This window comes from Hyaena hyaena, unplaced genomic scaffold (assembly GCF_003009895.1).
Source record: "Hyaena hyaena isolate Hyena2069 unplaced genomic scaffold, ASM300989v1 scaffold_1235, whole genome shotgun sequence".
NCBI classification, from domain to species: domain Eukaryota; kingdom Metazoa; phylum Chordata; class Mammalia; order Carnivora; family Hyaenidae; genus Hyaena; species Hyaena hyaena.
The window spans coordinates 13,981-36,300 of NW_024081865.1; the positions used below are offsets into that span (position 1 = coordinate 13,981).

Below are 22,320 nucleotides of genomic sequence, written 5' to 3' on the forward strand. Positions count from 1 at the left end.
GTTGTTCTCAAGAACAGAAACAAAGATTGCTGTGATGGGAAAAAAGTCTTCAGTCTAAGAGTGCAGATGATCTCTAGAAGCTGAAAAGGCAATAAAAAAGATTCTACCCTAAAATATTCTGGATGAAACAAGTCCTGAAGATACCTTGCTTTTAGCCCAATGAGACTGATATGCTTCTGATCTCCAGAACTGTGAGATAACAAACTTGTGTTCCACTAAGTGCACGGTACTTTTTTAAAAGCAGCAATAAGAAATTAACATAGAGTGTTTGTTCATGATGTTTACAGGATCTTAACAGGTTACTGTTCTCCCAGCAACCTTTGCTATGAGCTTCTCTTTCATACAGGAAATGATTGCCACAATGACAGTCCCAAAGATTTTTGTCTTCTAAGAATTTTTTTAATGTTCATTTATTTTAGAGAAAGAGAGACAGAGACAGAAGGTGAGCAGAGGAGGGGCAGAGAGAGAGGGAAACACAGAGTGTGAAGCAGGCTCCAGGCTCTGAGCTGTGAGCACAGACCCTGATGCAGGGCTTGAACCCACGAAAATCCACAAACCATGAGATCATGACCTGAGCCGAAGGCAGATGCTTAACCAACCGAGCCATCCAAGTGCCCCTTTTCAGTCTTATATCTGGAGTTCCTGAGCTTTAGTTTTTATCATCTAATAGAAAAAATAATGTATTGGACTTAAAGCTGGAAATCCTAAATTTTAAAACAAATCTATTAATCTTCTTGAACTATAGAGGCTCTTATGTAATTTTTTATTCTCACCTAATTTGAATCATACTTTCAAATAGGCATTTCTTGGTTTAAAAGTTAATCAACACATTACTGCTGAGAGATAAATATATACAGGCATACAAACACACACGTTTCTATTTCTATGCTAATATTCAGTAATATTTTCAAGAAAGTCTAGTTTATTTATCTATTTATATCATCTATCTATCTATCTATCTATCTATCTATCTATTTTGCCTGAGTTATTCTTCAATAGAGGCACCATTGCAGTATTTTTCTGAATAATAAAAATAGAGTGAAACTCAACCTTCTACATAACTATAGGAAACAGACTCCTTCTGGAGGGATGGGTTCAATGAGTGATGGAGGTTAAGGAAGGGCCTGTTGTGATGAGCACTGGGTAGTATCTGTTAGTGATGAATCATTAAATTCTACTCCTGAAACTATTGCACTATATGTTAGCTAAATTTAAATAAAAGCTTGAAAAAGATAGATAAATAAATAAATACATAAGTACATAAATAAATAAATAGTCCTATATGCCTTACTCCTAATTCTCAGTGATATGAAATACCACTTATATTATGTCTGATTTTTTTTAAAATAATGAAACTATTCAATAGATGGCTGTTTTTTCAATACATGAAGGAAACTAAAGAAGAAACAAAATCACCAGTCTTTTTCACAACTTGACAAATTACAAAAAAAGGAAGTTTATTTTATCATAAAGGTAATTGAGGACAGATAATCTTTACATATGAATGCTATAAATTAGCACTAACACTCCTGGTAAATTTTAGATAATGTGTTCAGAATATTTACCATAAGCCATATTCACTTTGCCTCTCATTCTTCCACCTGTTCAAACAAGATTAGCACCTGCTAGCAAAAATAAAACCAAACAATTCAGAAAGAATCAGACATCCCTGAATTTATTAAGACAAAAACTGTTTCAACTGAGTATTTCATTATCGGTTTCAAAGTCTACACTTATTGGGTATAAATGTATTTCTTTAAAGGGTCCAGAGAACTTCCTGTTTTATACAATTTGGAACTGAAATATTACAGTATAAATAAATAACCTGGTAATTTCACATGATATATAGCTGTTTATTAAATACTGCAGTTAAATATTAAATTTAATTGCTTGCTTATCCAGAATTCTGAATATATAAAATAAACATCCCATTTGGGATATAAGCCATTAACATCGTGGATAGTATTTATGTTTTTTCCTGTATAGTTTTCTTCACTCAATTATTTCAGCATACTCACATATAAGATAAAGTCTATCCATGTGAAAAATTACCCTTGGTAAATTCGTGTTCATCACTGATCAAATATTTCAACAAATTATTGTGTTTATACTCTCTGTGAGATTGTTCTAAGCTCTGGGGATAAAGCAATGAATAGAAGATAAATTTCCTACAACCAATAACAAAAGCTTGTAAAATGCATACTAGGTTAAAACTGTGATACAAAGTGTAGAGAGAGCATATTTGAAAGGAAATCTAGGAAAAATTTCATTCAATTGAGTAAATGGTAGCTTAGCTGGTTTTTTCCACAGTAATGATGAGAGGGAGAGGAAGACAGAGGCAGAGATGGAGAAAATGAAATGGGACACATATACCCAAGAGAGAAGCTATGCTCTTCATATAACGTAATGTTGGAAATGGAATTCTTTTTGCCATATTCCATTTTTCAATTTTTAAAATTTATTTATTTTTGAGAGAGAATGTAAGCAGTGGAGGAGCAGAGAGAGAAGGAGACACAGAATCTGAAGCAAGCTCCAGGCTCTGAGCTGTCCGCGCAGAGTCCAACGCAGGGCTTAAATCCACAAATGGCAAGAACATGACCTTAGCCGAAGATGTACTCTCAACCGACTGAGCCACGCAGGTGCCCCTCCATTCTTTAAGTTATATTCAGGGAGACTACAGGTAAGGGGAGATAAGTTAAGTTGCACTTATTGATGAGAGGCATATTAAATGATTGTGGGTGTATCATCCCTTTACTCTGCAGCACTTGATGGGATTTCAGCGAGTGATCGCTGCAGGAAATTTGTTTTTTCTCTCTTTTTTCCAATTGAGATATAATGGATATATAACATTGTGTAAGTTTAAGGTGTTTATTTGCTGCATTGTTATATTATAATATGATTATCACCATAGAGTTAGCTTACACTTTCATCACTTCACAGAACATCTTCTTTTGTGGTTAAAATACTTAATATCTAGTTTAGTTATTTAACACCTTATTCTTGCTATCAGTCAGATCATTATGTGTTGGTTACTTCTTTCCAGGAAAGTCCACAGCCATAGCACCACATAGCTCTCATCACTCAAAGTTTTACAGTATGTCTCTCTTATTTCTTTGCTTGCCTATAGGTGGAAATAGCGCTCTGTTACTGTTCTTTGCTATTGTACAACCAAATGCACTTAAAATGAGCTAAGAATAACACTGGATTCTGATATACACTAGGAAATGGTATGACACTAAGAATGGAACTGCATTATTAGCGTTATATATTATCTAATTATATACGTAAGTATTATTAACAGAAGGATGGTAATGAACTAAATATGCTATTACAACATTCTTTGTTGTTTTCCATAAACTGGGACTACATCTATGTGAATTATCCTTTAGTAAAATTCTCTTCACATTACCTAGACCACAGCATCTGCTTTCTACAAGGGCTTCTAACTGATGTAATAATTAAGAAGACATCAGACATTCGACTCAGATGAACCGGATTCTAATCTAAGCTTTATGCTACTTAATAGCTGTGTGACATGGGAAAGCTAATTAATTTAGCTTTAATTTTCCCAACGCCTCAATTTCATCATCTATCACATCTATTAAGAACTTACTACATGTCAAACACAGATCAGGCATAGAAAGAGTTACAAATCAATTTGTAGAATGAATAGGGGATTGTAGTCCCATGATGTTGATTGCTCATGCTCATATTTGATAGTTATCAGTTACTAATGAACTCACCTGAGTTCACACAGCCAGAATGATGTTGGGCAGCATTGGAATTGAATTCTTCTAACTCTAGAGCACACGTATTTGCCCATCGCACTGTCATCATGCCTATTTCCAAGGCTTGATGTGAGAGGTGAGTATGTTTACAAAAGTAAATTGCTTAAACTTGCATGGGCCAGACCTCAATGGGTATCAATTCTTATAATCATTATTTATACATTTTCCTTTTGAAGAATTGAGCTAGAAGTTGAAACATAATTTTATTTTAATAAATTTTCTCCTGACTAGAAATAAAATTTACTCTTTAGGGGAAGGGAATGTTACAAATATTTTGATTTAAAAATTAGTTATACCAGATTATCAGTAACAAATTCAATAACTTTGAATTCTGTTCAGCATAAAACCTTAAGATGATTCACAAAAAGGCATAAAACCTTAAGATGATTCACATACAGTAAGTAGCTATTTTTAATAATGTCAAAGCCCTACAATTAGACTAAAACTATTTTTATAAAAAAAGTAACTGAAAATCACACCTTATACTCTAAAATACCTATAATTTGCTCTTATCCTTGTTTAAAGCCTAGGTAAAGCATGATTTAAAAAAATTAGCTGGATGAAACATGGAAGTTCCTTTAAAAATTTTTTGCTTCATATATGAATGCAAACACTTAAATGTATGTAATTTTAATACATAAAGTTGTTTGAGTAACACTCTACACTTAAAAAAAAGAAATAAAGGAATATTTTTCTAATATGTAAAATTTTTACTCAAATAGTCTTTGTCAACATGGAATTTAGAAAGAAGTGCTGATTTTCTGTTTGTAAGGATCATTAAGAATCTGGACCAACTCTCTTAATAAAGGCAAAAAAATAAATCCTCTTGGGAAGGCTCCCTGGACTTATAAGGTGACCAAGGAGGCTTAAAGGTTCCCAAAAGCTTGACTAAGGTTAATTCAGCCTTCTTGGGACTCCGGGCCCCCAACCACACTGTTCTTAGAACAGTTACTTAGAAAACGTAATCCTTTCTCTGCCTCTTTGTGATGTAATATTCTTATAAAACCTCTTTGCACTTTTACAACCCAATAATATTTTCCTCAAGGACCTGGGAACTACCCCTTTTAATATCCTCTTTAAAAAAGATACAGTCTTTGTCTTTTAATCTCCACAGTGGAGTGGAAGGCTACATTCTGTGGGGCAGGACCCAGCATACTGTTCTAAATTGTAAACTGAAAGCAGAATGTTTATTTTCCATTAAGTTAGACCAATTAGAAAACATAATGGCCTATGGGTCCCATTCCATCCCAGCTCTTAAAATCTTGAGCTGTTTGTCTTGGCAGAGTGCAGTATTTGACATTCTCTCCTCTTGCTACCAGTGAAATCAACTGTCTGCTCGTCATCCGTGTGGTGTGATATTTTTTCTCAAAAAGGTCAGCTGTGAATGTATATGTGAAAACTTGTCTCTGGGAGGGAGTGACTTCTCCAAGATACTTCCAAAGGTAAAATTTTCCTCTTTCTCCTGAGTAGGTTCTATGTGCTCACATTCTGGGTGAGTCAAATTTCATATTCAAATCTTTCCCACTGACGTCTGAACACTCATTAGAACCTCTTCCTAAGAGTGTGACTGGCCCAGGTTCTCAAAGAAAAATGCCTGGTATCCCAACTATAGTGGTGTTTTTAGTTGCACTGCAGGTCGATTAAGAAATTAAGTGCTTGATTTCAATGCAAATAATTACAAGCAGATCTATACTAACTGAGGAATATTCCTTTGTACAGTATTCCCCTCATCCTTAGTTTCACTTTCTGAAATTTTAGTTACTTTCTTCAACCACTATTTGGAAGAAGATGATTCTTCTTCTGACAATAGAATATTAGTAAGTAGTAGTAGCCTAACGCTACATCATAATGCCTATGCCGTTCACCCCATTTCCTTGCATTACAAGCATTTTGTCATCTCACATCAGCACAAAAAGAAGAGTGAATCCACTACAAAAGATATTTTGAGAGAAAGAGAAAGACCACATTAACATAACTTATTATTACGGTATATTGGTATAATTATCGTAATTCTTAGTTATTGTTGTTAATCTTACTGTGCTTAATTTATATATTAAACTTTATTACAGGTACATAGAAATCGGGGGGGGGGGGCGGGAAACACGGTATATTTAAGGTCTGGTACTGTCTGTGATTTCACGGATCCAGTGAGGGTTTTAGAATGTGTCCTTGCAGAATGAGGGAAACTACTGTATTTTAAAAGGTGGACATAATGATATTCATGGTTATAACTGTTAAGAAACTGAAACTATAGATAAAAGAGTCATAGAATGTCAAAATTGGGGAGGATCTTTAAATGCTATTTTTTAAATAATATTTTATAATTGAGGGAGTAATTTAATTTGTGTGGTTTCTCTCGGTCAACAGTATGTCTGCATATAGATTTTTAGTCCCTAGAATAGGAACTATGGTACTCAAAACATGATAGATGTTAAGCAAGCAAATATACACTAAATTATTTCCTCTGTAATTTTCATCCACTGGTCCTTGTAAAGCCTTCAAATTATGCATATCAAGTGCACTGCCTTTTCAAATGATGTTTTAAAAAATATTTGGGGGGCGCCTGGATGGCTCAGTCAGTTGGGCGTCCGACTTCGGCTCAGGTCAATCTGGCGGTTCGTGGGTTCGAGTCCCGCGTCAGGTTCTGTGCTGGTAGCTCAGAGCCTGGAGCCTGTTTCGGATTCTGTGTCTCCCTCTCTCTCTAACCCTTCCCCACTCATGCTCTGTCTCTCTGTGTCTCAAAAATAAATAAATTGTAAAAAATTTAAAAAAATACTTGGAATATATTATCTCCCTATCTCCTGCTGCCTGCCGAATTCATAATTCTATTCTCCCCATTCTTCTCCCAGAAGGAAATTGTTTTCCTTCAAAGGGAATATTCATACAGTTCTTTACATGCCCTTTATAATATTATTATTTAAATTATTTTATTAAGACGGTCCGAAATAGAATGTCCTAATATTCCCCATTATCCTTTTTAAAAGGCAGTGGTCTAAATTAAGAGTATCATTTTATATACTATATGAGCAGAAATATCTGAACAGAAATAACATATACTCAATCGAGTTCTGTTTTCAGGCTAAGCTTGAATGATTAGCTTTCTTGAAAGCCACATCAGAGGCTAGCTCACATTGAATTTATTGTGCGGTGAATCACTTAAACATTTTTGTCACATGCGGATGTTAACTCAGTTCTTACATCATTTGCAATTTGGATCTAAGTATGGTATCTTCTATGTGCACATCTCTACTATATTTCATTTGTTCAGTTCAGCCCATCATTACAGGTTATAAAGATCACTTCTGGATTATAATTGTTCTGCAGTGCATTCACTAACCCTTCAAGCTTCCAGTGACCCACAAATTTAATGAACATACGAGATTCTTCTCTGTATGCTCATCCAATTTACTGATTAAAATGTTGAACAGAACACCACTGGAGACACAGTTCTGAGGCCTCTCTAAAATTATATTAGTCTTACGATCTTTTTTGGCATTTTTATTTTTTAATGACTTATCAATGTACTTAATTAATGGTCCTTGCATTTAGAGTATAACATAAAACGTGTGCCACGACATATTAGCAATAAACAGTGAGCTCATTTTATTAAAAAGATAAAAAAACTGATTACCCATTCCTTATTTCTTATATGGCATACACAGAGGAACTAAAAGCAAAATAGAAAGAGTAAATGCTGAAATCGTAATAGAAGGCGTATCTAGGATTCACTCTAACCTAGGCTCCATGGTGAATCTGTATTTATGTCCATGACTAGCCATATATATATATATGTTATATATATATGCATTTGAGAGAATAATTGTATTTACATATATAAATATATATATAAATATATATATAAATTTCTCATAAGTTTCACAAGGTTGTTGTTGACCCTTCCTAAAAGGTTTAAGCATTCCTTAAAGTGTTAAAATAAATACAGCCTCCCAATTTTGTTATATCTAGGATGAAGCACATCTGATATTTATAAAAAGCACCAGATAAGCAAAAGTGATGCTGTAAACTGAAGAGCAAAGTACAAGTGCATATTAGAAAATAATCTTGGGATGCCTGGGTGGCTCAGAAAGTTAAATGTATGACTTCATCTCAGGTCATGATCTCGAGGTTTGTGAGTTGGAGTTACCACATCGGGCTCTGTGCTGACAGCTCAGAGCCTGGAGCCTGCTTCAGATTCTGTGTTTCCCTCTCTGTCCCTGCCCCACTTGAGCTCTCTTTCTCTCTCTGTCTCTGTCTCTCTTTCTCCCTCTCTCTCAAATAAAATAAACATTTAACAAAATAATAAAAAATAAAATAATCTTAATTTATTATATAGTTCATTTTAGATACAGTTGATATTGTGTTCTTTCCTCCCCACTGTAGTACACTTGGAACTTCATCAAAATTGTATTCAAAAGTCTTTGTCACTTACTCTGTGATTTTGGACTATACTTGAGCTTTGCAAGCTTGGGTTTGCTCACCGTTAAAAGTAAGACTTTATCATGTAGGGGTATATATATATACATTTATATATAATTTGATATAAATTTATTTATTTATTAAACACTTGCCTTATAAAGAATTGTAAGCATAAAATGACAGAATGCATGTGAAGCATGTTAACGCAGTGACAGGCACAGAGTAAACATTTTCCAGTGTGTTTATGTTCTCGGGGATTTGTGTTGTTGTTATTTTGTTGTTTGAACACTGTTTCAGGGCACCTGGGTGGCTCAGTTTGGTTGGGCTTCCAACTTCAACTCAGGTCACAATCTCATTGTTCTTTGGTTCTAGCCCCACGTTGGGCTCTGTGCTGACAGCTCATAGCCTGGATCCTGCTTTGGGTTCTGTGTCTCCCTCTCTCTGTGCCCCTCTTCCACTAATTCTCTGTCTCTCTCCATCTCTCAAAAAATGAATAGACGTTAAAAAATTTAAAAAAAAAAAAAGAAGACTTTTACGTTGTCCTTTTTTTTCCTGTTATGAGAGGAAAGGGCCTGGAATCTTCCTCCTCATTTTAAATATACAATGTTAGAAAGCATAAGAAGCACTAAGAAGGTGACAGAGTAAACTGGGCAGGGAGTAGGCCATCGGCTTTTTACAGATTATGGATGAGCAATCTTGAAAACACTTGAATAACCTTGTCTAATTCATAGTGTTTGGAGAACAGATAAAGATTAAGGACTAAATGGTAATGTTCTTTATACTTGTATACGTTGCTTCGAAAGAGTGGGAGGACCACCTGGGGCCCCGTGTTTGTCCCAGTTGCTTTAACATAAGTGTGTGATAGAGCCGCCATCCCCATGGTCTTTCCCAAGACACGTAGGCCTCACACTGAATCATCTGAGTTACTGAATCCTATGCTAATGGTCTTGGTGTTTCAGCACATAAGAACCATAAAACAATGACTAACACTATATAAATCCTTACCTTGGTCTTCTGAAAGAATGACATGGCTCAAAGTATTTGCATATATCGTTCTACAGTGTCGGAATCCAGCTCCGGCAGGTCCAGGGGTCCCTGAAGGATGGACGGTGTCAGCAAGAGAGGGTGAGAGAGCCCCGAGATCCTTTCTGATCACCAGGCAGGCATCTCTGTCCTGTAGGTTTTGGTGTCTTTATTTATAGGTCAAACGTTAACATGGCATCGGAAAAAGGAATTTTTACAATGGATAGTTCTCTGTGATAAGATGTTTTTGGAAAATGTACAGAAACAGGTTTTACAGAAGTCTTCTTGCAGAACTGCCCCAATTATAGTGAGGTTGAGTAACTAAGCAAATGACAGGGGGTTCCTAGTGAAAAACAGGATAACATACACATTTTAATAACTCTAAGATTAAGTCATAAGTTAAGTTGTAGATACTCTTTTCCATCCTCATCACAGCTGCCAGGGTAAGGGAAGGGGTTTGTGGAATGGAGGCCTTAGGGAAGGGGTTGCTATACATCATCAGTTAGCAAAGGTATATGTAGTAACTCATGTTCTGCTCTTATCTGTTCCTTCTCTCTAAGTTAGGCTCTTTGTCTCCGGGCAAGGCTTGATTTTCCAGGTATATGCTTTATGGCACCGAAGAGCCAACCATACCTTTAAAGAGTCTAGCTCATTTCCAATACACAGAATAGCCTCTTCGAGTGCATTTACCTTTGTGTCTACTTTTATGATTTCTTGAATAGCTAGGGCATGAGAGACATTTTTGGTTAGATGATTTAAATGTTGAGCTGTAAGAACATCTTGGAATAAAAAAACAGTAGAAACAAAATTGTACATGTAAAGGTCAATCTTTCATGAGTAAGGGTCATTAGCCTGTTCATAGCTCAAGGGAAAGTATGGAGGGAAACAGGACCTGCTGGAGACACGATGTCTGTTCCCATAATCAAAAGAAGTTGTTCCCACAATAAGTTCCTTCACAAGGTGCAATCATCATACCAGGGCCGGAATAAGGGGACAAGTCACTCCCGATATTGATCAACAAGGTACCCTAGGGGTCAGTTCTAAGCAGAAATAATTGAGTGGGGGTGGATATCGGTCGTCATTTGATTGGCAAGAGACCGTGCAAACTTGCTTTAACCTCACCAGGAGTTTTCTCCACTAGTGGGCTAAGAATGGCTCCCAACACTACAGTATAGTATAATCCCAAATTTATAGAACCTTTCTTATTTCCAGTTTTGTTAATTCTGGGTGGTTTTTTTTTTTTTTTTTTTTGGTATATTTTCTCTCTGTTGCTTTTCAGATATAACAGATTTGAAGCCTGAATAAAATATAAAAACCTTTTTTCTAAAATTCAGAACTTGAATAAAGGATAAGGTAAACTAAAAATATATATTTATAAAAATATTTGAGATAATGACCTAAATATAAACTTGTCTGAATTCTTTATATGTTGCAGCTTAAAAATTCAATCAGTGGATAGCCCTAACTAATTTTTCTATTTTTCCATTTTCAAATGAACATTTCAAGCCAAATTGGTTCCTCTTGTCTGAGTAGTTTCCAATATGCCAATTGTTTTTATTTTCCTATCTCGAATACCAAGAGAAAGTGAAATACCGTTATTTACACAAGACCTTTCAATATATCACTGGCAAAGACATCTCTTAAATTCAGTGAACAATTTACGTCTGCTATGTATTACCTTGCCCTCTAGAGGTCACAATAAAGAATGTTCAAACATTAAGCCAAAATAGTCGAGAGAAAACATATGGCCATCTGCATAGCTAAAAAAGTTATTCTGTAGATAGGATGTGCTATTTTGCAACATTTACCTCACTTCCCGGGATTAAGTGTGGAAATATTTGAATGTTGTGCATAGAGTGTGCTTTGAATTATACAATAATTAAAAATGATAAAAATGAAAACTTTAGTTCATATATTTATGCATGTAGTCAACAAAATATTTTTGGCTCTTACAACACAGTTAATCATTTCTGACTGCCTCTTTCCCCAAAGATTTTTCTTAGTCTACTCTTCTTTTAAAGAGGGGAGATGTCTCATTTACACTCTATTTCCAGAGCATAAAATACGACATGGTACATAGAAGATGCTCAGTAAATATTGGGAGAACTAATTAAATGAGTAGGCAATGTGAATTTCAGAATACCTGACTTTTGCATAGCACAGGATTGTTCTAAGCATAATAGTCAGATGAGAGCCTCTATTTAGACATGTTGTAAATGTAAAAGCATTGTACAAATGTAATTTATTATGTCATAAATATGGGTTCGTTATTTCCTAAAATACGCAGATAAGTGCTGTATGTTCAAGAAAGTGAAGAATAAATTTTCGCAGTATGTTTTTTTTTGCTCTCTCACGGAACCAATACAAGCTGGATTTTCAGATTTTCCTACCTGCATACCTAGGCAAAGGTAGGTATATTCATTTCACATGTATTTCCCTCTTCCACCTCTGTTCCTTTTCTTAAATTGCCCTTGACATTTGGAGCAAACTAATCCCTGCATCTTTTTCATTCCACAGTCCTGTCTTCTGTAAGTACTCAGCTGGAATTTTACTTATTCAAAGAGCAGTTCCGCATTAACCCAGGCTCAAGAGCCTTCCTCTCACTCATCGGAGAGAACAATCAATTCTAATTTACATGCACAACAATCTCTGGCCAGTAGTGCTTTGGGAAACCACAGTTTTGTCTACTGCCGTTTTAAGAAAACACTGAATTATATCTGTATGCCCCAAATTTCAGGTCTGCAGTTCTCACATGTTTGGTTCATTTTGGTCCTCCTAAAGGATAAGGAAAAAATAGTTGTCTTTTTCCTGCCTTCGCTATCTTGTGAACAGGCCGGGGGGCAGATACTACAGGGAAAGATCTGAGGTCTGTTGGTTTTCTTAACATCTAATGTATGGTTATGTCATTTCCTTCAAATGACCATGGTTCTTTGGAATTTATCACAATTATGTTTGTGATAATTGATAATATCCTAAGAGAAAGTATAAGTGCAGAAAATATGAGATATCAAGCTAATAATAACAAGACCACCTCTTTCGATATGTAACAAAGCATATTTGGAGAATTTATCTTGAAAATCCCCATACTGAAGCTCTGAAGGGATCATCAAGGTTATTTCTGAAGGAAGAACATACTAAGAATTTTATTTACTGTTGCAGATATATATACTGTTTCCTTATTTTACAAAGTAATGTGTCTATTGCTTGCTTACTTGTTCCCATATGCCCACTCCTGTGATATTTTGGGTTACTGTTCTGCCTCAGTAAAATACATAATGATAATTCCTCATAGATTATGGAATAAAGGAGAAGCTGAGCAACTCAAGTTTCATCATGAAAGCTTTATATGTATATGTATGTTTATAAAATATGGATTGCTATCATTCATCAGATCCATTAAAGTGACAAAATACTATTGGTGACAATTCACATTTTTTACTTAGTATGCAAAGCCAGTGCAGAAAATGGCTCTGCTGGCTTTCAATTTGCTGCAAAATTACTTCAATCAAAAGAAAGACTGCCTTGATTTTAATTGACTTTATATTAAATCAAAAGTGTATGTGATCCATAGTTCAGGTTACTAAAAATGAAATATGTTCAGATACACCAGTCAAGGCCATCTGATATTTTTATTTCTAATTGCAAATGATAAAATTGATACTGATGTACTCTCTGCAGCTATTTCAGAGTTGGAGCTCTGTGAAATAAAAAAAAAATTATGATAAACTAAGCAAAAAAGACGAAACAAAACATATTCTCTGGTCCTCTTCATTATCTCATTAATGCAGTTTCCATTGAGCTTTCTCATTCACACTAATTTTTGAAGTCTTGTATTGAGATTAATGTGAAACTACTTTTTACACGTTCCCTTCCATCTAGGCTTTCAGGTTCATCTTTAAAAATGGAAATAATGAAAATGTATGCCTTGTACAGAGAGAATAATCCCTCTGGGTATAAGCGTGCCAGATGTGAGTCCATAATAGCTTCTATAAGCTACGTAGCCAATCTGTATTGCCAGATTTTACATTATAGAATTCACATAACTGCATTCCTTGGAGACTTGCTTTTCCTTATGTATAATAGCAAAACATGCATACGTGGAACTCATTATCAGAGTCTTTGGTCATGCTTTTGAATAGAGGGCTTTCTATAACATCGAAGAAACATAGCTGACTTAATATGTATTTTTCCTGAATCTTTTCAAGGGAAAAACTACAAATCAGCGGTTGGATGCTAAGTAAGAATCAAATAATCCAGCTCCATTTGAACTATACTGAATGGATATGAGAGTTTACACAAAGACAACGGGAGAAGAGAAGAAAAATAAAACCATATAAATGCTTGCAGGGAGCTTTATGCATTGTATAAAGTTTTAACCTACACAAATAGGCTTAGTTCATTAAATGTTAGCAATAGACTTTTAACAGTTGTTTTCAGATAAAATCATAAATAATTTTTCAATAAAATTAGAATTTCTTTTACGTATATGTGCTAGTATACAATGAAATAATATACAGTTGTCTCTTGAAAAACATGGGTTTGAAATGCACAGGTCCACTTACACTGGAATGTTTTGATAAGTACCGTATGGTTCTGTAAATGTATTTTTTTCCTTATGATTTTCTTAATAACATTTTCTTTTCTCTAGCTTACTTTATTATAAGAGCACAGTATATAATACATATAATTTCAAATTTCTGTGGTAATTGAGTATTTATGCTCTCAGTATGACTTCTGGTCCTCAGGAGGGTATTAATAGCTTTAGGGGAATCAAAAGTTCTAAGTGATATTTTGACTGCATGGGGTAGGGGGTGTTGGGAACTCCCATATTGTTCAAAGGTTAACTGTATATATCTATCTCACTTATGCACAAACATATGAACTTTCCTTATAAATAGAAGTAATATGAATTCTGAAATGTGCATAAAATAGCAATGACTGTCTTACCCCCAGATTGTAAGTATAAATTTTATATATTTTATTTACTACCTTGAAACATTAAAAAAAACTATAAAATATTTTGTGAACTACTGTAAAAGTAGTTAATCAAATTTAAATTTAAGAATTCTTTTTTGTAAATCAAGCATTTAAGGAATATTTTTTATCCATATAAAAAAACTCCACTAAAACCCTCACAGTACTTAATGATGCTGTATATAAAAAGTCTAAAATTAACAAGACAAAAATTTTACTAACTGCTGTGAAAATGTCTACATAAAATGTCTTTGATAATTTATTTATCATTAGAATCAGTATGGAAGCTCCACAATATAGCTGAATAAAAAAATAAAGTACATATGATTCATGGTAGCTTATTAGCAATGAATTGAAAATCTCTTTGAAGCTATATCCTGATATAGCTGGTAGAAACTCTTTCAAAGATTCTTGAAAATTTTTGCAAGGAGAACGACAACTTTGAACTGATATAGTACCTGATAGATTAATCATTTAAAAAAATAGAGAATGAATAGGTTATTAAATAAGTGGTGATTTAACAAAATACTGTCTATATTAGATAGATTCCTCCCAGTGAAACACATGCTGAAAAATAAAGGTTATTTTTAGCCAAAAAAAGCAATAATAACATCCAAAAATTTTAAAGAAGGATATCTTAAAACAGATGGCAACAGAATTTGTGGGTTAGAAGACTGAGAAATTTGGAGTCAGCTCTTTCATATATCTGCTTCTACTATTAAAGTCAATAAATAAAAAGCAACTTAAAAATATAAAAATGGATGAAGACAAAGACTCTTACTGTCCATCCAACTTCCAACTTCCAATTATGCATTCTTCACAGTGAAATATCATTTAGAGAAACAAAATACAAGCTAAAATGCTGTTTTCCCATTCTGAGTCTGGGCATGTTCGTCTGACTACGTTCAGAATAGTGAAATGTCATTAAACTCAGATACAAAATGTGCCTGAACAAAATTCTACAAGTAATTCTAAGAAATGAGACAGAGAATAGCAAATGACAAAAGATTAATAATAATAATAATAATAACAAGGATTGGTACAAACTTGAGCTCTTTTACATAACTAGACATGGTTTCAGTTTTGATAGTATTAAAGAATGATTTGGAGAGCAACTTGACAAAATCTCCAAATAAATTTTATTGTAACCAACTATGCTTTTTATCATTTATCCATTTTATTAGTTTTGTCATATATAATTGGTTACAGTATAGTTCCTAGAATTTTGGAAAGTTGTTCTCCATATATATATATATATTTAATCTCAAACTACTATATATATTATATGCATAATATATATCCCAAAATACTATCAAAATAAGAAGATTTTGTATGTTCTTGCAATAAAATCTCTCTAGTAATTGAAATAACTGATTAAACTTCTCTGTAACTTCATTGATAAGTCTTAAATACTGTGTGGTGTGGAAAAATATTTCAAAAATTAGTTACAATAGCGTATTTTTTAAGATTTGCTGATATTCTGAGCAGGAAACTGTCTTTGAGAAGGTGAGAGGCAAGAATAAGAAGCTAAAAACTAAACGCCCAAATATCAGAGACATAGCATCATGTTTTTGGTCTTGTCAGCAGTGGAGAGGGGAGGGGAGGCTCTGTTCCACACAGTCACTCAGAGATCAAGTGTCCTTTGATCACAGGGTTCTGCAGCCTTTACGGTCTTCTACTTTCCTGTGTTTCAGCCGGCTAAGGGTGGAAAGAGTGTGGAGAATTTTCATGATGTTTCCAGTTCATATTTAAAATATGGTGAATTTCAAAGACTAAACCATGAGTACATTACCAAAATCAACGAATAAAAGAATTATGAGTTTGTGCACCAAAGTCAGTCATTAAGAAAAAATATATCAAATATCAATATTGTCATAGAAAAAATCAGAATTTCAGTCAAATCAAAAAGATGGTAAGAATCATGCATGCATAAGTTGACAAAAATAGCAAAACTTTGACAGTTTTCAGGCATTGGGATATACTTGAGAAGCTTCTACCTTTACTCAAAAGTTTAAAGTTTCTCCTGAGATTGAGGGAGGGGGCTGTGCAGTGCCTAGGGAAAAAGAATTTCAATTACAATCTGCACATATTTTTCATCTCCACCAGGAAGCTTTTGATCTGAGGTTGCCACACATGATTTATGCTCTGTGAAGAGCAGAACTACAAATAGAAAAGCTCCATGTTAAGCCTCGGCAAATGCCATTGAGTGGGTTGGAGGCTAGAGTAACAGGTGAAGTTGTTAGTGTAAAGAGAGAATAAGTTTATGTCTCTTTGTACCAACAAAATGACCTTATTGCAAAAGGTGGAGAAATGTAAGATGAAGCAGAGAGGGGAAAATTAGGAAAAGATTCAATGGCGAATTATCTTTCATTTTCCTGTTGATAAATTTGATATGACAATAGTCTTAAAAATTTAACAAATGCTTATATCTATGAATGAAATACCTAAAAATTTAAGATTATAGATTATTTTTTCCTACAGATCTCTTAAGATGTCTCTATTTTTTATAGATTATTACTTTTCTCTACAGATCTCTTGTGGCATTTAGCTATTTTATAGTCATTATTTCATGTTCAGAACAATTACAGTTTTAACCACCTCACAGGACAGTTATGAAGGTAATAATTGTTTTCCTGTGTTAAAAATGTCTTAAACTTAATTTTAAGTTTTTGTAAACAAGTTATTTTTTGGGTAAATTGATTAAGGTAACACTGACTAGGTGTCAGGTGTTGAGTATTTCATATTATTCTAGTGCTGAATGAAGGCATATATAATGATACTTCTCAAATAACTATAATCTTGGCAGTGAGATCTGGATTATGCTTGCATATTGGTTTCCTGTAATGTATGCATGAGAGTTTTTCATATTCCAGTTGACATCACTCTCTTTAACTGTGTACATTTTCACTGCCTTCAATGCTTTTAAAATTTTAAAAGACTAAGCATAAGATCAATTGAAGTAATCATCGTTTTTATCTGAATGTGTGTCAGAGTACAACTTTTTAAACCTTATTTTTGGATTGTTTTATAAAAATAATATACGTTTAAAAAGTTGGAGAGTTGGGGCTCGTGGGTGGCTCAGTCAGTTAAGTGTCCGACTTCGGCTCAGGTCATGATCTCACAGTTGCTGTGTTTGAGCCCCGCATGGGGCTCTGTGCTGACAGCTAGCTCAGAGCCTGGAGCCTGTTTCGGATTCTGTGTCTCCTCCTCTCTTTGACCCTCCCCTGTTCACGCTGTCTGTCTCAGAAATAAATAAAAAAGCATTAAAAAAATAAAAAATAAAAAGTTGGAGAGTGATTTCTTTAGTTAGTTAGTTATTTAGTTAGTTATTTTTAGAACAGTTTGCCTTTCTATGTGCAGGCAAAATACCGGAGATACAGGAGCAAATATGAGCACTAAACCTTTAACGCCAAAAGGAAATTTGGGGAAACAAATGAGGGTTACTTTCAACTCAGTCCACACTTATATTCTGAATTTGATCTAACTCTGAGCAGTATCAAAATTGATTAAAACACACACACACACACACACATACACACACACACACATTTTAAACTCCTTTTCACAGCACACATTTTATTACCAAAAAGGCAGTGCACCACATTGTCTGCTTTTGAGGAACTAAGAAAGGAGACTTCAGACTCACAAATACAGTTTATTATTAACTTAAAGATAAAGAATGTCAGAAGCCATTCATATAAAATAAAACAAAATAAACAAATTCTACAGGCCAAGGGTGACAAATGGGCGGGAGTGGTGATCTATGCTGAACCTTGAAAAAGGTGAATAAAAATGAGAGAAAATAATCTAGGGAGATGGATTCTGTATCATTCGGACTTTCTAATAATGAGCTAGACTTGTCGTGTCACATTGCGAGGTCAGTGACACTTATTAGTGGTTCACACTGTTGTTTCACTTCTTTATGCCCCAATACATCATTGTTGTTGCCTTCCTTTCCCATTCTCCTATTACTGCTTACCCTGTAGCCCTTCCAATCTGTTCTGGATGTAGCTGCAGAGGTGATCTTCTTAAAATTATAACTTGGATTATGTCACCACCTGGCATAATGTGACTCGAATTCATTTTGCATTGCCATTGTGAATATGGGCCTACTCAAAAACAAGATAAACTCTTCAATCTATCAGCATGATGTAAAAGCTGAAACCATGAACCTGCTGAATTACAGTTCCGAGGATAGAAGAGGCATGTAGAGTTTCATTTCTGGTGGATAAGTGGCCCATGCATTGCAGGGAACAGAAGCCCGGCTCAAACAATGTAACTAATCGCTGACGAAACAAACCTTCAGCACCCAGGAGCTACGACCATAAAACATCTGAAACTGAGCCTGAGGGCCATGGCTTTTACGGATATTAGTCACCTGGGGTAGTGAGAGGAAAAGACAAAACCATCGAACTCTGGCTTAAGCCAGGTAACTTGAGCTGTGCTATTTCCCTGGTTACCTCTGAACAACGGCCTCAAGTAGCGGGGTCCAGAGCTGACGTCAGGCAACTATAAAATCACAAGTTGGGGAGAAGACACTGATAAAAAAACAAAACAAAAAAAACTAAAAAAAGGAAATAAGCTACCTAAAACGTTTTACAATGAGCAGTGAGCTGGCAAATAAAAATTACAGAGAAAGTGAGAAAAACAATGGGAAAAAAATGTTTTCAGAAATCCTCATTATTAATGAACTAAAGTCATTTACAAAGGTTTTCAATAGTAAGATATCTGAAAATGATTTCAAAATAAGTGCATTTATATTTCCTAAAGGTAAGAAAGAGTCAGTAAAGTGCTTAAACGACGCATGAAGACAGAAATCAGGAAATGATACCAAGTGGAAACTCCTTATAAAGGAGAGAAGATATCATGATGGCCATGGAGGTGGAGGGTTGGAGAGGGAAGAGTTCCTCAGTGAGATCAATGCTGGATTAATTCTAAACAAAAGATTCTGTTGATTGGATATACTTAAGAATTCAGAACATAACAAGAAGAGATATAAAAGAAATAAAATCTAAGTATAGATAAATGGAATAAAGATTTTGAGACTCTATCAATTAATGGGTATTCCTGAGAAAAAAAGCATACAGACAATGACAGAGAAGCATTTATTGAAAGGCTGTTAACTGTCCTGAATTTTAGAATTTCACCTCTTCTCAATTGGAAAGGGTCAAGGAGAGCCAAATACAATTAATTCAAACAAATTCACATAATTAGTCACACTGTACAAAAATTGGAGGACACTGTGTATAAAGGGAAAACAATCTTAAAAGACACCAAGGAAATAAACATAACACAAATAACAAATGGATCAGAATGGCCTACAAGACCCCGGATGACTGACTGGATTGTGGACGTTACCCCATTCTCCAGCCTCTTTCATGAGCTCTCTCCATCAAGGTCTAGGCTTCTGCTACATTGACCTTCCTAATTTTCTTGAGTACATCAGCTTTTTTCAAACCCAATACCTTCCTCTATCCTGTTTTCTCTGACATAATCATTGCTATTACTATATTTCTCATAATTAAGTTCTACCTATCCCTCAGATCCCTGCTTAAACGTTTCTATCTTAGAAAGAACATTCCTGAACAGTCAAATCAAAACATTTTTGCACTCACACTCATTATCTTATATATTGTGTCCTTTTCCTTGATTTCAATGAACAGTAGTTAAAATTACTCAATCAAATTCACATTTTTAAAAGATAATTTGTAAGGTTTAACTTGTGATTAAGCATTTTCTGTAGTCTTTCCACCAGTCTGTGTTATCTTTTTAGATGGATCTCTCAATCTTGCAAGTTGATTTATGGGTGAATCCTTTAAGTCGATCATCACACATGTATGGTTTCTCTCCTCTATAGATTATCCATTCAACATTGGAGTGCTGCAAGAAACCTTTATATCAAGAATTGCTTTTAAGTAGTATATCTCCTGAATGCCTATATCCTCTACCATATATCAGTCTGGAGTGTTTAAAAGGAACTTCTTTCATATATCCCACAAAGCTATTATGCCAATTCCACAGCCTCTTGATTTTAGCCAACAATATAGATAGTTGGTGCCCTGGTACTCAAACAATGAACTGATTAACATATGTTTTAAGATTTTGGTCCTGCCGTATCCTCAAGAGAGCAATTTGTTGGCTTATCTTAAGGCCTATCTTATGTAATAGACGGAATATTTGCCTTGGATCCTTTAGAATTAATCACATTCTTCTGCAAACTCTCTTTATCTATACTGCTTATGAGTCTTTGCTCATTTAAGTACCTTTGCAGAATCAGTCCTCTTCTGTCAGTGATACTCTGGGCTTGATGCAATGCCATCCATGACTTTTCTGTCTTGGATCCTTCTCTGACTGTGACCTAAAGGTCAAATCTTTCTCAGAGAAAGGGAGCTTTACAGGGAATCTTATATTTTATTATTTCTCAACATTGTCTCTAGTCCCCTAGTGAGTTTCGGGCTTCTTACTGGATGTGTCTCTTTCACAGAGATGCAAGACTCCCTAAGCTATGTTCCCACATGAAACTAGTTATTATCTCAGATTCCCTCTCAGCTTCGGGATTTTGCAAAAGAAAGCCTTGTTCTTACAAAAAGATAGAAACAATGTCTTTGATTTTCTACTACTTATTAGCATATTTTGCTATTGTTCCTTCAGCTCCTTGTAACTATAAATTTCCTTTCCTTCATAACGTCTTATAGATACTTATGGATGGAGATTATATCAACTTGTCAACCATCTCCTTGGTTTGTATTTCCAGATTTACCCAGGAAGAGTAAAAGCTTATATATTCCTCTCAGCAATGGGTCTGAGAGTTAAGTATATAAATTTTAAAAAAAAATTTTTTTTTAGCATTTATTCAGTTTTGAGAGACAGAGAATAAGTGGGGAAGGGCCAGGGAGAGAGGGAGACACAGAATCTGAAACAGGCTCTGAGCCGTCAGTACAGAGCCTGACGCGGGGCTCGAACCCACAAACTGTGAGATCATGACTTGAGCTGAAGTCAGACGCTTAACTGACTGAGCCACCCAGGCGCCCCAGTATATAAATTTTTTAATGTTTAATGTGACAAGTTTCAGACTTTCAATATTGCTTTGAAGAACAGGTCTTTGGGAATATAGAAACATACTGCTGATTGAAGACTGTCACAGGATATTTCATGCTCCATACAAAAAAAAAAATCTCTGATTTGCAGTCAGCCTTAGCAGAACATTTATTACTATAACTCAGTAAGTGGGGGTATTGAGAATCCATTTCCTGATTTGGATTTACCTATGTGGGTAAATTACTCACCTACTTACCTACCTACCTACCTAGGTAAATTACCTACAGGGATTTTCTTTGTCTTCTTTTTCTTTTAAAGCACTCTCTTGGGGTTCCTGAGTGACTCAGTCACTTGGGCATCCAACTTTGGCTCTGGTCATGATCCCATGATCTGTGGGTTCTAGCCCCGTGTTGGGCTCTGTGCTGACACCTCTGAGCCTGGAGCTTGCTTCAGATTCTGTGTCTCCCTCTCTGCGCTCTCTCTGCGCTCTTCTATCTCTCTCTTTCTCTCTCTCTCTTTCAAAAATAAACATTAAAAAAAAGATTCTCTCAGTAATAGAATCATACAATGTTTGTAAATATTTTCTTTATTTTCTACCATTCCAAAATTTGATATATGAGCATATGAGCTGCCTGAACTTCTTCTGTTTAATTATAAATATCTTCCTAACTTTAAATGCTATTATCTACAATGTATTTCAGGTAATAGAGGTTATATATATATTTATTTATATATATAAAATATATATTTATATATTTTTATATTTATATATGTATATATTTTATTTTATTTATATTAATATGTTTTATATTTTTATATATATATTTATATATATATTTATATATAATATATATTATATATACTATATATATTATATATATAACCTCTATTACCTGAAATACATTGTAGATAATAGCATTTAAAGTTAGGAAGATATCTTATATCTTCCTAGATATATTATAAGATATATTATATATATAAAATATAATATATATATATTAGGGTGGGGAGAGAGAGATGGTGCAAGTGAGTGAGTGGTAGAGAGAGAGAGAAGGAGAGAGAGAGAGAGAGAATCCAACGG

General features: G+C 34.6%; 1 long non-coding RNA gene across 1 annotated transcript; it reads left to right on the plus strand.

Annotated features, from left to right (window-relative positions):
- Window positions 1-11,519: 11,519 nt before the first annotated feature.
- Window positions 11,520-13,612, plus strand: LOC120224720. The gene is made up of 3 exons (XR_005526649.1): window positions 11,520-11,635; window positions 11,745-11,755; window positions 13,433-13,612. It is a non-coding gene; the product is annotated as an uncharacterized LOC120224720 (long non-coding RNA).
- Window positions 13,613-22,320: the final 8,708 nt, after the last annotated feature.